This window comes from Etheostoma cragini, chromosome 15, assembly GCF_013103735.1.
Source record: "Etheostoma cragini isolate CJK2018 chromosome 15, CSU_Ecrag_1.0, whole genome shotgun sequence".
NCBI classification, from domain to species: domain Eukaryota; kingdom Metazoa; phylum Chordata; class Actinopteri; order Perciformes; family Percidae; genus Etheostoma; species Etheostoma cragini.
The window spans coordinates 11,546,227-11,561,983 of NC_048421.1; the positions used below are offsets into that span (position 1 = coordinate 11,546,227).

At 38.8% G+C, this 15,757-nt stretch overlaps 1 protein-coding gene across 2 annotated transcripts in view; it reads right to left on the reverse strand.

The window, feature by feature from the left end:
• adgrl1a (adhesion G protein-coupled receptor L1a) overlaps positions 1-11,852 on the reverse strand; it is a 101,735-nt gene extending 89,883 nt beyond the window's left edge. The window contains exon 1 of one of the 2 annotated variants that reach the window (XM_034893123.1): positions 11,054-11,851. The gene's annotated coding sequence lies outside the window, so the exon portion shown is untranslated. Of the gene's footprint in view, positions 1-11,053 lie in introns of both variants that reach the window. The other variant, XM_034893122.1, reaches the window with a different exon arrangement.
• Between the last annotated feature and the right edge of the window lie 3,905 nt (positions 11,853-15,757).

The window sequence follows — 15,757 nt, forward strand, 5'->3', positions numbered from 1 at the left end:
GCTGCTTAGAAATTAAGTGTTAACGAGCAGTTGGACAGGTGTACCTAATAAAGTGGCCGGTGAGTGTATATTTCAATAATATATTTAAAAGGTGTTCAAAAAGATTTGTCTAACATTGCTACAATGTTACACAAATCTTTTTGAAAACCACAGACAATACAAAACCTAAGGAATTACACTAAATTATATTTCTTACAAAATGGAAGTACCTCCCCATCCCATTTGCCTGTAAAACCAACGATCATTCATTGCGTATCTTCAGTTGTTTATCTTATTATCTATATATACTGTATTATAATGTGCAGCAAAAATGCCAGTAGAATAGAGTAATGCCCTTTGCATTAAAACTTGTATGGTAATTATGACCTGAGCTACGGTCATATACAGGAAATTAAATAAACAGAGTAGGAGATAAAAATTTTCTTCTGCATTTCATTACATGGCTAAGGTTTACCCTCCAGTAACAAGCTACCATATTACCTGCAATAGCTTTCAGGATCTAAAATATATACAATAGCATACAGTACGAGAATGCTACTGTAGACTTACATGTCACACCTCAGAAAGTCATCTTTTTCTTTGCCGATGATCTCTCAAATTCAGTCAATTTCTTTTTTACCCCTATGCCCTAAATATCCTTGAAAGATTGGATTGCACATTACCTTGTGAATAGAACTAACTCTATGAACGTGTGCAGCCCAAGATTCTCTTCTATGTAAATTAAAACAACGTCGTTGGTCCTCCATTACACACGGGATTGGAAAAAAAGAGATGTGTGAAGCTCCTGCTTTTATCCATAATGAGCCTAAAACAACATCTTCAAACAAATATTCTTCTTCCACATGCAGCTGAATCAAAATGAGACAGCTGTCAGAAAGCATTCATATCCATCCTGAGTTACCTCTAATTGGAGAACTGCTCTCCCTCCTTTGGCCCTAAATGAGAGATACTGCTCAATCACCACACCAGTGCTGAACACTGCTCCAACCATACAATATACAGCTCATACTGTTACACAATGATAACTCACACACTCCACACATCTAAGCACAGTACTCATACATGCATACACTGTATTTTTGTGTTAGGTGTTTGTGTGTGTGTCTGCATGCCTGTTACATGTGCATTAATGCTAAACAAACATGTGCTGAGGATTTTATAAAATACAATAGCAGCATGCGTTTGCATATAGAAACAGGTAAAAGGAAATACATTGTAAATTCTGCTATTCCAATACAAGGGTGAAGCCTGCAGTCCATAACAGATGCAATTACCAGTTCTGCAAATATACAGACAGAGAGAGAGAGAGAGAGAGAGAGAGAGAGAGAGAGAGAGAGAGAGAGAGAGAGAGAGAGAGAGAGAGACACACAAACGTAAACCCTTGCACAGCCTCATAAACACATACCTACATTATTTCGAACACACTGAATTAATCAGCTCTTACACAAATAGCTGAATAAATACTGTGGATAACCAGATCAATATTGTACACTCAATTCATCTGAGTTCACAGAGATGTCAAATTCTGCATAGTTCTTTAGCACACTGATTAAACTGGCACCACATTAATTCAGTAAATCAATAAAACCAATTTTTATCAAATAATTCAAGTCGCATGGACAGTTTAAGCCAATTGGCGGGCAGGAACACATTCTCTTGCTAAAACTGCATATCTATATCACGCAGGCAGCACACTGATTTGCTATGTGGATTCCACAATTTGTTAAATGAAAATGAATAATCCACGAAAAAATAACCAGGGTGCCAAGAAGGCACATAGTAATTCTATAATGATCAAAGACTCAATTAAATCCTTTTCCATTCTGTTCCTTAAATGCCTCATGTCTGTGGCTGCAGAGCAAAGTTTGTGTGTGTGTGTGTGTGTGTGTGTGTGTGTCTTTTTTGTGCTGTCTTGGAGCTATGAAGTGACCAGAGGTTAAGCTGTGGTGTCTTTTGTGGTCAGATGACGGATGACGTGTGGTTCATGTTCATACTCTAATAGCGCTACAGGATAGGAGCACAAGTTGTGTGATAGTAATCTGTATTAGATTATAAGCGCATTCATATCCTGACAGACAAGCTATTGTATTTTATTAAAAATATGTAATTCACCATCTACCATGCAGCTTACATGGTGCCCATCATTTTTGTTGTCCCTGTTTTAAATTAAAGTAGCAAAGCATTCAGTTGCTAAAAATGATGCACTCCACTGTAGTTCATTAGAAACAAATGAACAAAAAGACCCACAGATTTGCTGAGCATTCATGGTCATTTTTAGCACCATCTTACTTCACAGTGATACAATTAAATCCATACCTGGAGGCTAGTTTTTGATCATTGTGCAACTTCACTGGAAAGCACATGGCTTTATCTCGTGAATGGCATGGAGCATTACAACCTCAATACTATCTTTGTAATGTAAGGAGAAAATCTGACACCAAAATTCCTTTACGGCCTGTGTCTCCAGAGCTTGCCAGCACTGCCCGTCTCTGCATCCCGGTTAGAGAAGCTTTGTTTGTACTCGCACTTGACACAATAGCGCAGGCCTCCGTGGATGGCGTGCTAAGGACATGCACGGGGACATTTAAGCATTGTTCATGCATTATTCTCCAAAACGCCAGAGGGCATACAAATAAAATAATAAGTGAATAGGCAAGTAGTGGAGGATAAGAAGATAGAGGAAGTAAAGGAAAGCAGACTGCCTGACAAGAGTAGTAAACACATCTAGGATAAACACAGACATACCGCCAAACATTGCATGTATCTACTCTAATTGTTGACGTTACTGTCGCTTACCTCCAACTGGAAATTACTGTCTGCCTCTTGTTGTTAAGAAAAGTATTTTCATGAGGACTTTTTTATTTTTAGCTTTGACAAACGATCTCTCATGTTTTTCCACACCCTACGGCAAAAGGATACATACCCTACATACCCTACGCCGCAACAATTTGCAAAGCCTTTGCACTGGAAACATTTTTTTTTACTGTCAAAAATGATGTGCTTTAAAAAATGCTTTCATAAAGCTGCTCTAATAAATGATTTTATTAACATGACTACATATTATTTGAAAGGTGTTGCTTGCAGATCCCTTCAGCTCTACACCGCGTTTTGGTGTCTTCCAGCTCATTGTTTTGTTTTGGCCCGCAACTTTACTTTTCTGGTTTAGTCTCACCGCTTTCATGAACCCTGTGTCCAGTCAGAGGAGGGTGATGGTTATGTGAAAGTATCTGATGCACCCAATGCCTGAAACATGAAACGAACCAAATGACTGAAAGTGGCTAGATAATGAACACAGCGGAGTTGGTGGAATATTGTGAAAGTGAATATTGGACTTACATTTGTCAAATCATCAGAAACATAACGGTCTCCAAACTAAGAAGGGCACTCCAAGAGAACAGACCTTCACCATGGCATGCCTTATCTAACTTCGTTAATGCAGTGTAAATATTTCCAGTCGGGAACTCTTTTTTTTCCTAATTATTCCAAAACCCCAATGAATGCAGCACAAACGCAACGTTAACGAAAGTGAGAAAAACAAATTCTGTATGTGTCCCGGGATTCAAATTTGCGATCTTCCTTCTGCCTTGGACCCAACTACATTCTTACAAGTTTAATGAAAAAATTGGGCCAGTAGTTTTTCCACTAAAAACAGATAAACATACCAAAACCATAACCTGGCCAAAGTAATAAATGATGTTGCTTTGTTTTTATTTATTGTGTAAATAGCCAACACCAACATATTCAATGAATTTTAAAAATAAATGTGTATAAAATGCTCTTTAAAATAAGTTAGTGGTGTTCATAAACCACTAACTTGATAGTGTATTTTTAACCAGTGTTTGTCTGATCACTAACCTAAATGTACCTCAAGGAAAGTCTTATTACAGTATACTCAATTTGACAATTTGCAGCACACAGATTCATTTAGCACATTTACGGCGCAAACACAGAGACTAAAAAAAGACAAGTGTTGTAGTGGACTGATTAAAAAAAGCTGCAAAAATGTTAATACGCCGTTGAGCTCATTGAGTTTTCTGCACAGTGTCAGAGAGGTGAACCTATGATACCATAAGTGTGGGTAGTATTTTCCTGTGGTTTGTGTCCATATGTGCAGAGGAGCAAAGGGCATGAGGATTGGAAAGAAGCAGCACAGGGCAGTCTCAGGTGAGACATGCATAGTCCCAACATAATTATAATCCTTAATTAATCCACTCTGGATGCACTCTCTCTCTCTCTCTCTCCCTCCTTAAGTTCATTGCTCTAGGTGTTTATGGACTTTTTCCATCATGGTACACCACCGCACCTTTCTGTCTCATCTGGCATCTGCCTACTGTACGTATTATGCTCTAGGTGTTTTTGCAGCTGTTTATGAATATACGTGCCCTTTCACACCTCTGTGTAGGAGCTTTATTTCTCTTACCCTCCCCCTCCTCCTCTTTTTTCTCTACCCGCTACCCTCTAACTCCCATATTGGCAGATGGGCAAACAAACAGCGCCTTGTGTGTTTTCTTGGTGTTGCCTCTTCTCACAGCACGGACACACACACACACACACACACACACACACACACACACACACACACACACACACACACACATATGAACAAACACAACCACACTCACACCAGTCCAACACCAGCTACTCCAAAGGGAGTACTGCTGACACAAATATGAACCAACCAGAGCTGTCCTCTGTGGAATGACTCAGATGAGTCTCAGGTGAACATCAATGCTTGTAAGGGCCAGCCAGCCAACCAGCCAGCCAGCCAGCCACACATGCACGCACACACACACCCGCACGCACCTCCTGTTTACATACACCTCTCTTCTGATTATTCTGCATGACTGAATGCATTGATAGCATAGAGAAGCTCCTGTATTAGTCACTGAGTGGGAGGGGTCAGTGGCAGAAAGCGAGAAGTGGATCGTGTATACGGACATGTAATGAAGGAACATTGTAGTCCTATAGCAGCAGATGAAGGGCCTGTACATGGCACTAAGCTGAAGGTAATGAGGACAAAGGTGTCAGTATTGACGCTGGAAGAGTGAGAGCGCCAGGACAGAGGAGGAGCGACAACTACTCCTGACATTGCAACTCAGCCTCCTGCTTTGCCCGAACCAATTATAGGGGCTCATCCACCACTCTGGTCTGCACTGGTCTGCACCCTCCGTCAAACTATCAGAAAAAACATAAGGATTGAATGGACAAGCTATTAGGTCAATTGATCCTTTTTTCCTTTCATCCGTGCTCCTCCTTTTTCAGATGGACAGAATGGACGTGGAAAGCTACTCCAATTACCTGAGGACCAGAAGTTTAACTAAGATGGCCTGATGGACCTTCTCTCCATTTTTCTCTCTGTGTGTGAGACTTTCTTTCTAAGCCTCTCTTTTCCAATCTCAAGTTTTTTAGTTTTTATTTAAATGTAGCACTCATTATGTGTCAAATGATATTATAAACCCGCAGAAATAAATCTGTTCTTCTTTACTGGTGCTTCTGAATATGTCTTTGTGCATGTTTCTGTATCTGCAATGGCATAGAGACACGGAGTGAGCTAATAACTGGTATTTGAAGTTGCTTTTAACAACATGAATATGAAAATCAGGCAGGCTCAAAAGGGCAATCAAAGTCGACCATTTAAAACAGCGGTTAGAATTTGGTTGTCAAAACTGCAGTGGGGCACTATTAACACCAATTCAGAGTCACCTTCCCCCTGACAATTCTGTGTAAATGCGAATGAATTGCTGGTGAGGCTGATTGGTCACATTGATTGAGCATCACTGATTCTTTTCACTGCTGTACACCAAGTCGTCTCTCAGTCGATAGACACAACCCAAATACACCAGGCACTAAATCCAATGTGTTTCTACATCCAGCTAATTTAACACCCACTCCATTTATGAAAAAGAGTCCTCATCGATTTTTTTCTGTTCATGTGCTCCTTCTCATTTTCGCCATGCCAGCGCCTACACGTGTTCAAGCCTGGCAGCAATTGAATTGAATTAGTGTGTGGTAGAGTTCCTATTAGAAAGGCTTTTTTAGGCCCACACCTTGTCTTCCTCCAGATGTAGCAGAGACCACAGAGCTTGCAGTTACAGAAGGCTGTGTGCATGGCTACATTCACAGAGAACTCCACAGCGTAAAGGCCACAGGCCTCAAAATGGGCGCACACTGCCCATCACTTTTACATTTCGGCACCACAGCAAAGACCATTTCTGCTTGGTGCCCATTATGTATTGTACCTCTCCCCTTCTATGTACTCTTTGTCCTTTTCTATTTTCTTCACTCTCTTGTCCTCGTCTTATCCCTCTCTTTCCAAACCATTATTGCATGTTCATGCTTCCAAAATGTAATCTAGCATTTACGCGGAAAACACATTACGAAAAGCCTTAGAAATCCTAATAGGGTATTTTTTATTGCAATAATTAGGACAACAACGGCTGTTTATAACCATTTCCAGTGTGTTTTGTCAGCAGTGGTAAAACACTGAACCATAATAACTGTCATTATAATCATAATGGCTTTCCTGTTAGGACAAGTCTTATCAGGCTGGTGACAACCACAGAGCTGCCACAACCAGGTAGAAGTGCTGTCTACGAAGGAAGGCAGTGAGGAGAAGCACCTGGCATTACACAAGAAAACATTTCTAAGTCAGTCAAGTGAAAAACTGCCCTGCAGAGACATAGCATTTTGACATTATTGTAAAGGGCATACAAAATTTGAAAAAACCCATGCATCCATGCAGCACATCCATCGCTGGATACCTATATCCTAAGAAGATGACACCGGAAAATCAGATAGCTCAATGATCACCTAGTAAATTACAACTACAGTGTGATAGATCATTTAAATATCCAACCCATTCTGATAATAACATCAATCAATGCAAATCCATTGTGTTTGCAAATGAAGCAAGTACAGTTAAGGTGATTTATTTAAATACAGGATATGTTGGCTAAAGACATTTAAACTCAATTTTTCACAGCTCTTTTTATGTCATATTACCATACATTTCTTGTGTTCAGTCAATAGGACATCTACCTTATTTCAATAACAGATTATTTTTTTTAAAGTACTCATATATTGTCAAAATCTGAAATACACAGAGTTTCCTGTTTCTTTTAACTGTATGGAAGATTCCAGAAATTGATGGAATTAGTTTTGGAAGCTTCTGATAGGCCAATTGTCATAATTAGAAGCTAATTGGCAATGTGCCGGGTTTTTTTAAACGGGGAGTGCACCTTTAATAATGGGCCTACTTTATCTTGGACCTGAGAAAAATAATTGTGGCCCTCAACAAGTCTGGTTCCTCCTGGAGAGCAATTTCCAAGTGACTGAGGGTCCCACGAGCATCTGTGCAAAACATCGTAGGCAGGTATAAACATCGTGGAACCACACAGACACTGAATCTTTCATGAAAAAGGAAAATAAATATTATCCCCTGGGGCTGAACAAACCATGACCCGAAAGGTTCAACTGAACCCCAAGAAACTTTTAAAGGAGGTGGTGAAAGAGTTGGAGGCACACCACCAAGGCCCGAAAGGCTGTCGGACATGGAAGAAACCCCTACTCTGAGACCTGCATTAAAACGTATACTGTCAGAGCGTATTAAAACTTTTAACATATGAAAATTATTTCTGGTAAAAAGCTAAAATAAATATCATTTTTGGCCATTATTTTCAATCTTGTTTTTGTTTGTTTTAGATTATTTTTGGGGCATTTTTGACTTTTATTTTGATAGGACAGCTGAAGACAGGAAATCGGAGAGAGAGGCAGGAAAGACACGCAACAAAGGGGCGCAGGTCGGAGTCGAGCATCGAGGAGTAAACCTCTATATACGGGTGCCCGCTCTACCAACTGAGCTATCCAGGTGCCCTGAATTCATCTCTAAAGGAAATACAGTAGATTTGACTTAACACGAACAAAGGAAACAAAGGTATGGTTACGTGACATATTCAGAGTTGTGAAATATTTAACAAAGCAGTATTTAAATGTATGGTCTCAATTGTAACAGTGTGGCAAATAATGTTCCAAAAATGTTCAGCTAAAGGTCGCAGCTAGCGGCCAAGTTATCAACATGATTCTGAGTGCAATGTCAAAATGACATTTCAAAAAATAAAAAAAGATTGACATCCAGATTGAATTTATCCTTGCAATGGGTTATTTTGAATGGATTACAATTGCAAATAATCTTCAGAATTAAGATTAATCAATGTAGACTATGAACGTGATTAGTCCAAATAAATTCTCCTATAAAATGAGCCATGAGAAGCCAAAGACAGATCTTAGAAGGCTTGTAGTTGCAATTGAATATCATGTCTGTGAGCATTCCATTATCAAAAGACGATGAGATTACGTTTATTATCAGAATATACTGCCGTGCCAGCATAGAAGTCATCTGTTCTGTACTGGCACTAAAGATATTTCAATCACTAAACCAATGTCTCCTGGAGGTTGAACAAGCTTACAGTGGCAGCATGTGTGAGCAGTCTGTGAGCAGTCTGTCTGTCTGTGTGTGTGTGTGTGTGTGTGTGTGTGTGTGTGTGTGTGTGTGTGTGTGTGTGTGTGTGTGTGTGTGTGTGTGTGTGTGTGTGTGTGTGTGTGTGTGTGTGTGTGTGTTTGACTACAAAGAGCAAGACTACATCAGCAAACATTGGGATATGCTAATTATAAGATGGTGCAACAATTTTAACTTCACATCAAAATTTGAAAATGGCTCGTCTACTATCAAACAGATACACGATCGATGCTTTCACTGTGTTGGAGTTGATGACTGCATTTCTTAATTTACTCGTCAAAGTTTCCTCACAAGACAAACAAAAAGGAAACGTGATATGATGAAAATGTACCATGACTGGACATTTTGCATTTTTGTGCATTAGAAATTTTGAGAACCTAGACTTGAATTGACTGAAAAGCTGCTGCAGGACACAACTGAATCATGGATTTTGTGAAATCTTACAGCCGTGGCATATAATCTGTTTTTCGCAGCCTTCTGAATTATGTTATTTGTGACCTGTTGCTGCTACTAAAAAACACTCATTTTCCTTTCACATCATGCAATGCGTGGAAAAAGAGATGGTTGTGTCCTCCATGCAGGGTCAAAATCAAAAATTCTTTATTGATATGTCACATCCAACATGTGCCCCTTGCTGTAATTAATAGCCATGCTGAGGAAAACAGACATTGTGCAATACTGTTATGATACCTAAAGCTGTTAAACATTATTCTTTCAACCAGAATATAGGCAATACATTGTTTGTAAAACATTATAGGTCGTTTTTTGAAATTCATACAGTAGCAGTGCTGCATCTTTCTGTTTATTTTCTATTAATATATTAATTTAGTCAGCCTCGTTAAGGGCTACATACATATTACATAAAGAACAGAGGAACAGAAATGCAAAGGAAACATAAGAATGTGAGTGTGTGCTTGCGTGTGTGCTTGCATGCGTACACACTCTTAATACTGAATATAAAATCATCAGTCTGCATTTGCTGTGTGCACACATGCACTAACACCAACTAAATGCATTTAATGAATCAGAATTCAACCATCAGCCAGGTTCTGAATAGAGTATTTTCTTCACAACTTGTACCTTCAACAGAATAATATGGTTGTCAAATCCTGACCACAAAGAGCCTCCCAAAAAGCTGAACTCACATTGTAATAAATCTAATTATGATTAGTGACTTATTAAAAGTCTGATGATGATTAATGCCATGGTAATGTATGACTATTATTTACCCACAGAATGCCGAGAATAATTTTTTTGATGGTGATGTGACACACAGACAAGGGGGAAATAAATCCTTCTGTCTTCCCGGGGAGAGTGTTTGGCAGTAAACCAATTCCAAGTCTGGCTTCTTGAATGCCCAGATAACGCAATCAGACAGTTGCAATATTACTGTTTTACCACCTGAAGAATTTGAATTTCATTCAGCCCCTTCAGAATAGTAGACATGCGAATTTTTCCCCAAGAATTGGCAGGATAAACACAATGCACCCCGGTGAAATGAGAAAAAGGCTTACCAGCAGAAAATGTTTTCAGGGTTTTCCTTGTCTGCCTACTCAGGTTCAATTTTATCATAATAACACAGAAAAAAAAGTTTAATTTCTTCCATCATAACTACGCTGTTGATGCCATTTTATTATATGTTTTATTATTAAATTGGGAATTAGTTCGCAGTAGTAACAATATAAGGGCGCATCGGTTTTCATCATAGGAACCCCCTAACATTCCGGGTCAAATTTGATTAAATTTGGATATATGGCAAGATTCTTCCTGCTGTTGTTTTATGCTGCAGCAAGGTGAGACGTTTATTATTTTTAAGACATCAGCATGGCCAATAAGTTAACTCCCTAATTCTGATTTCAAATAACTTAAATTCCAGAGCAGTTAGGTCACATTTTGTTGTGGACACCCTGGAACCTGGAGCTCTCCGAGACCAACTGGCCTATAGGTAATGATTTGATGAGGTACAGGATTAATGGTGTAGTCTGGGACATCGGGGATTGGGCAGAACAGCTCACTTTGAGGCTACACTTAGCTCTGATGCATGTATTGTTCTAATAGGCAATGAGGTACTTAATGTCTTTATCTCTTGGAAGGAACTTGTGCTCAGAGATGTTTGCAAAAAAAATCACATGTGTATCCAACATCCCAGGATACTTCTTTTCATTGTCTATTGCATCTGGTTAACAATTCGTCCAAAAATGAATTCCTTATTTATTATATTGTTGGCTGTTTAACAGTAACAATTGCCAAAATATGTCAGTTTTAGACCATAGTGCCATATAGGCCCACAAACAGGAGTCCTCTGAAAACCGACTCATTTAGCCCATCAAGCACCCATTTTAATATATAGTGACTGCTGTTGACGCACCAAACACGAACTCCCTCTCTGTCAGGGCACAACATATTAATACATAAATCGACTTACACGCCTGAACACCTAAAGCAGCCTGATATTGGACATCCTGGGTGGTGCGCATAACTAGTATTGTCACGGTTGTATTTACAACAAGTAACATGAAAACTGTGCTTCGTTCCTACCTTGATTCCTCCAATCTCCTTTTACTTGATTGCTCAGTGTGTCTCTTTCATTCTCGCTTCCCTCCTCACTTGCTTCCTTCTCCTTCTCTTCCCCTTTAGTTATCACTCGTTTTCTCCTCTCTGGTCCCTTCTTCGTGCGGATGCATAAGAATTAAAAATTAATAGCCCGCTATCTTAAAGACAAACCGACGGAAAAATGGGATAGGGGGGAAAATCCACCCGACTAAAAATATGTTAAAGGCAGTGTGGGGACATCCTCACGGACAGAGCAGATTCTCGTGAAAATTCGCCCGTTTGGGCATCAAAATAAATAACAGCGACGACACCATTGTCCTGCTTAACAACGGTAATAACATGCGAGTTACAACGTTAAGCGGTGACGGTCAAACTGAGGAGGAATATGAACGCAATTGAAGTTGTAATCGTGTTGTCCGTCCGTCCCTGGTGCGTGGTGAGCATGTGAGCAAATGTGCCACCGTCGCAAAACGTCTGCGTAAGACGAATCAGGCTCTTAGATGTCTGATGTGCAGGTTCTGTTCACAGGACCCTTCCTTTTTTTTCTAAAATGTAGACTCTTCACCTTCATGGGCTGTATTCTTTTTCGATTCTACCCGTTTGAATTAGGATTGGGATAGTCAGGCCATCTGCGGTTTTATCTTGTGCGTACTGACGCAGCGAGCGGATTACTAGTCTTTAGTTTCCCTCTTTGTCGGCAGGCAGCACACACTCTGATCTCATCATCAGGACCATTCACACTGTCTTTTCGACCGCTGCAGTTCTGCATCAGGCCTATTACAACCCAGCGCGTTTAGCATTGCCTTTTACATACAGTTTGCTGAGCTAAAGAACTGTTTCGAGACTGTTTTTACAACCAACATAGACTTAAAGCAGAAAAATGTGTCATTTCTGCTCTGTTTTTCTTACTTTTTTTCATTTTGTTTCCGAACTCACGTGGTTTCGCATAGTGAGATGGTTCCTCACACGTCCTTGAAATGGTCAGTTGTGGTTCCCCTGCGAAATGAGTTGGAATGTATATCCAGTGATGTAAATCTACACAATTACCTGCATCAGGAAAAAAAAAAAAAAACTTTACTTACAGGTGATTGCCCAGTCTCTCCCAACTCACTGTGACACTATTCAATGATTTTAACAGTGTGACTCTTCTCGAATGTGGTTTCTTTAGATACTTTTTAAAAAGCAAACATAACCAGTGTTGTAATGCAATTATTTACTACCTGTGCCATCATTTAAAAAGTACTTCACTGGGTAAAATAACTTCAAGTTTTTGAAAAAGTAGACAATTCATTAGACAGAGTCATGGCCTTGGTGTTGTGTATTTCAGGTAATATTTTAAGTAAGTGATACAGATTTACTTAAAAAGATTTTCATCAGATTTTCATCCCACATCAGTGGTGAAAGAAGTATTCAGATCATTTACTTGTGTAAAAGTACTAATACCTTACTGTAAAAACACTGTTACAATGTAAAGGTCCTGGTTTTAAAATGTTAAGTTAAATTAAGTAAATATTATCAGAAACATTTTAGAAACTGGAAATCATCAGAACAGTTCAGTGATTAATGGACTAATCATTTCAGCTGGTCTTGTAGGCCTTTATATTGTTGGGTAGTTTAATTTACAATAAAATATTGTATTTTATAAAGTTGGCCTATATGGGTTTTGTGTGCAAATTTGTAATTTGTAAAGTAACTAGTAACTAACTGTCAGATTGGTGACAGATAGTGGGGTAAAAAGTACAATATTTCTCTGAAATGTAGAATGAATTGTTGCATAGACATAGAGGCAAGGAAGCTTTATTTGTATAGCACATTTCAGCCACAAGGCAATTTAAAGTGCTTTACACAAAACAGTTAAAAAACAGTTAACAATTAAAAAAAACAGATAGAACAAAAATAAAAAGTTAAAAAATAAAAACATAAAACACAAGAATAAAAGTTACAGTGCAGTATAATAAATTAAACATTAAAGAAATGGACAACCATTTAAAGAAAGGCAACATCAAAAAGAAAGAAAGTGGCATTCAAAGAAAATACTCAAGTAAAGTACAAAGTTAAGTATAGCACTTGAGTAAATGTACTTAGTTAGATTACACCACTGCCATACATGTACCGTGTGCTGAGTGAGTTGATATATTCAAATGCATCTCAATGGGCTTTTTATATTTTTTCATTAGTTTTACAGCACTACAGACATATCTTCTAAAAATCCTCTAACATAGCTTGTTGCCCATGTAGCCCAACAGACAAGTGGCTGAATAAGAGATAAGATGACTAGGCTGAATTAGGGTCATAAATTGGCAGTTAAAGGGCTCGTCAGGGTGTTCACAGGTGAGAGCAAAAAACAGAAAATAATCAGAGGAATACAATGTTAAAGTAAAAACCCTTCACCGGGTTGCCGGGTTAGCTCAGTTGGTAGAGCGGGCGCACATACAGTAGATAGAGGTCTATGCCTCAACGCAGAAGGTCCAGGGTTTTGGTCTGACCCGCACAATTACTTGCATGTCTTCCCCCCTCTCTCCACTTTCATATCTAGCTATCTTTTCCATTAAAGGCTAAAATGCCAGAAACAAATCTTTAAAAAAAAAAGATTTTTTTACTGGAACATGATTTAGCTATAAGACGCTCTATGGAGTATGTGAGTCAGGTCTGGAGTTGCAGGATGACTCGGCAACAGTTCCAAGCAGAGTTTGAACTCCTAGCATTGGAAGTACATGTTACTCCTCAGCCTGCTCAACTTCCATTCTGCACCACTAAGTAGTCAGGATTCTCATTTGCAGTTTTCTCCTGGAGGTATAAATAGAAAACTGGCCAGAAGCCACTTTAGTCTTTTTCTACTGTAGGTTAAAATACAATGGCAGTTCAGGTTGGTGTTAGCATACTGCACAAAGTAATTGAGAAATCAATGATACACTTATTTGCAGTTTATGTTAATAATCAGCTGTCTTGTCTTATTTCTGTATCGAAGGGTTTATACTATACATAAGAGTAGGTCTACACTGCTATACCACATAATATGATACTGTAGTGTATATATTGTACCACATTGTATCATATTTGTCTTGTACACTAATGTGCTTATCACATACAGTGCCATACTACATCAACATCACGGCACAGAGGAATGCTCAGCACCAGGAAGAAGGAATATACAATTGATAATATTTAGTTTTCAGTACATTATGGTGTTGAGTGCATTCATAGTAGTGCATACACATTGTTACACTGGAACTTTAGTACAGAAGTCCAGCCCAGCACTCACATTAAAGTGGTTAAGACTAGTCTATTTTTGGACAGAACAAGTTTCTAACTTTTGGAGGGAAGATTCATCCTGCAATTAAATGTCTTTTTCCTCTAGCCTTCCCTACTACTTTCTCACCTAGTAGCCTGACGTAAAGATACTATGAGAAAACACTTACACTTAGTTACATGTCCCTTATTAATTGTTGTAGTTCATGATCTACTTCACTTTCATTTTCACAGCCTCCTGAATTTGGCATCAACAGCGGTTATTCTGTTTTGGTTTTCTACCACACCCATGAACACATAAAAAGAAGTTTTAAAGCAACATTTGAACCTTAGCATACACATTTTTGCAAAATGCAAAAATTTGAGGTAACATTTTTTTTTTTTTTGCAAATGAAAAGTTGAATGAATTAACTATGAAACGTACTCCCTTCTCAAATGAACAAACTGCTTTAGTTGGTCTGGTATAACCAGTAGCTCACGTGCCTGATGCTAACTATTCCGTTTAATGGTTCAGTTCTACTCACTTTCAGTCAGAGCGATAAAGTACCTTAAACTAGGCTTGGACCATATCAATGTATTATGGTAAACATAGCTTATTTAGTATTCCCAAAGGTATCATTTTCAATTCCGTCAAACTTACACACGCTGCCCTTCTGTTATACTGATACGGAGACGCTGTATTGAGGTAATGTATTGTAGTGCACAGCACATGCCACCAGAGGTCAGTTTCTACTGGTGACACAGTCACTGAGCTGTGAAAGATGGCGACTGCGAGTGGTGGGGATGACGTTACAAGACTGCTCATTTCTTTGGGTAATTTTGGGTTTATTCCTGACAATAAAGGTGAGCTAGCCAAAATGGACAAAGCTGTGTCTGTATTATTTTATTCAACTGTTAGTCTGCCATCACCATCCGCTGATCCGTTGTATCTGCTTTGGCAGCACGTGTCATCAGGTGTCTCCAGCATAAGCCCATTGAAGGTTGTTTTTTTCCTATCTATTCATTGTTCTGTGGGCTATTACACCAGCAAGACTTGTCTAAGTAGGCTCAATGCATATTAGACACACAGCATTGTTAGGCTAGACAATTTCATATGTGCTACAATGAGCTCAGCTTTTACGTTTTTTTTTCTCAAATAATGCCAGGAAAGTATGAAGGTATGAAAATACATACTGCACAAGCTTACCTGAATCATGAGAATATTGGACATTAAAGAAAATGAACGCAGAATATACATGTTTTGTTTAGCTCAATAAGTGCTAATAATTCCGGATTAATAGCAGTCTTTAGTCTCTAGGAGAACACAGTGCAGGCTACACTATCAGATGAAATTGCTTAACTTCCATATCACATGAAATATTTGCACCAGTCCGCAGCGCACGTTGCAGTGTTTCTCTCCCCTCGGAAAATGCCTTTGTCAGTTTTTATTATAATACCTAA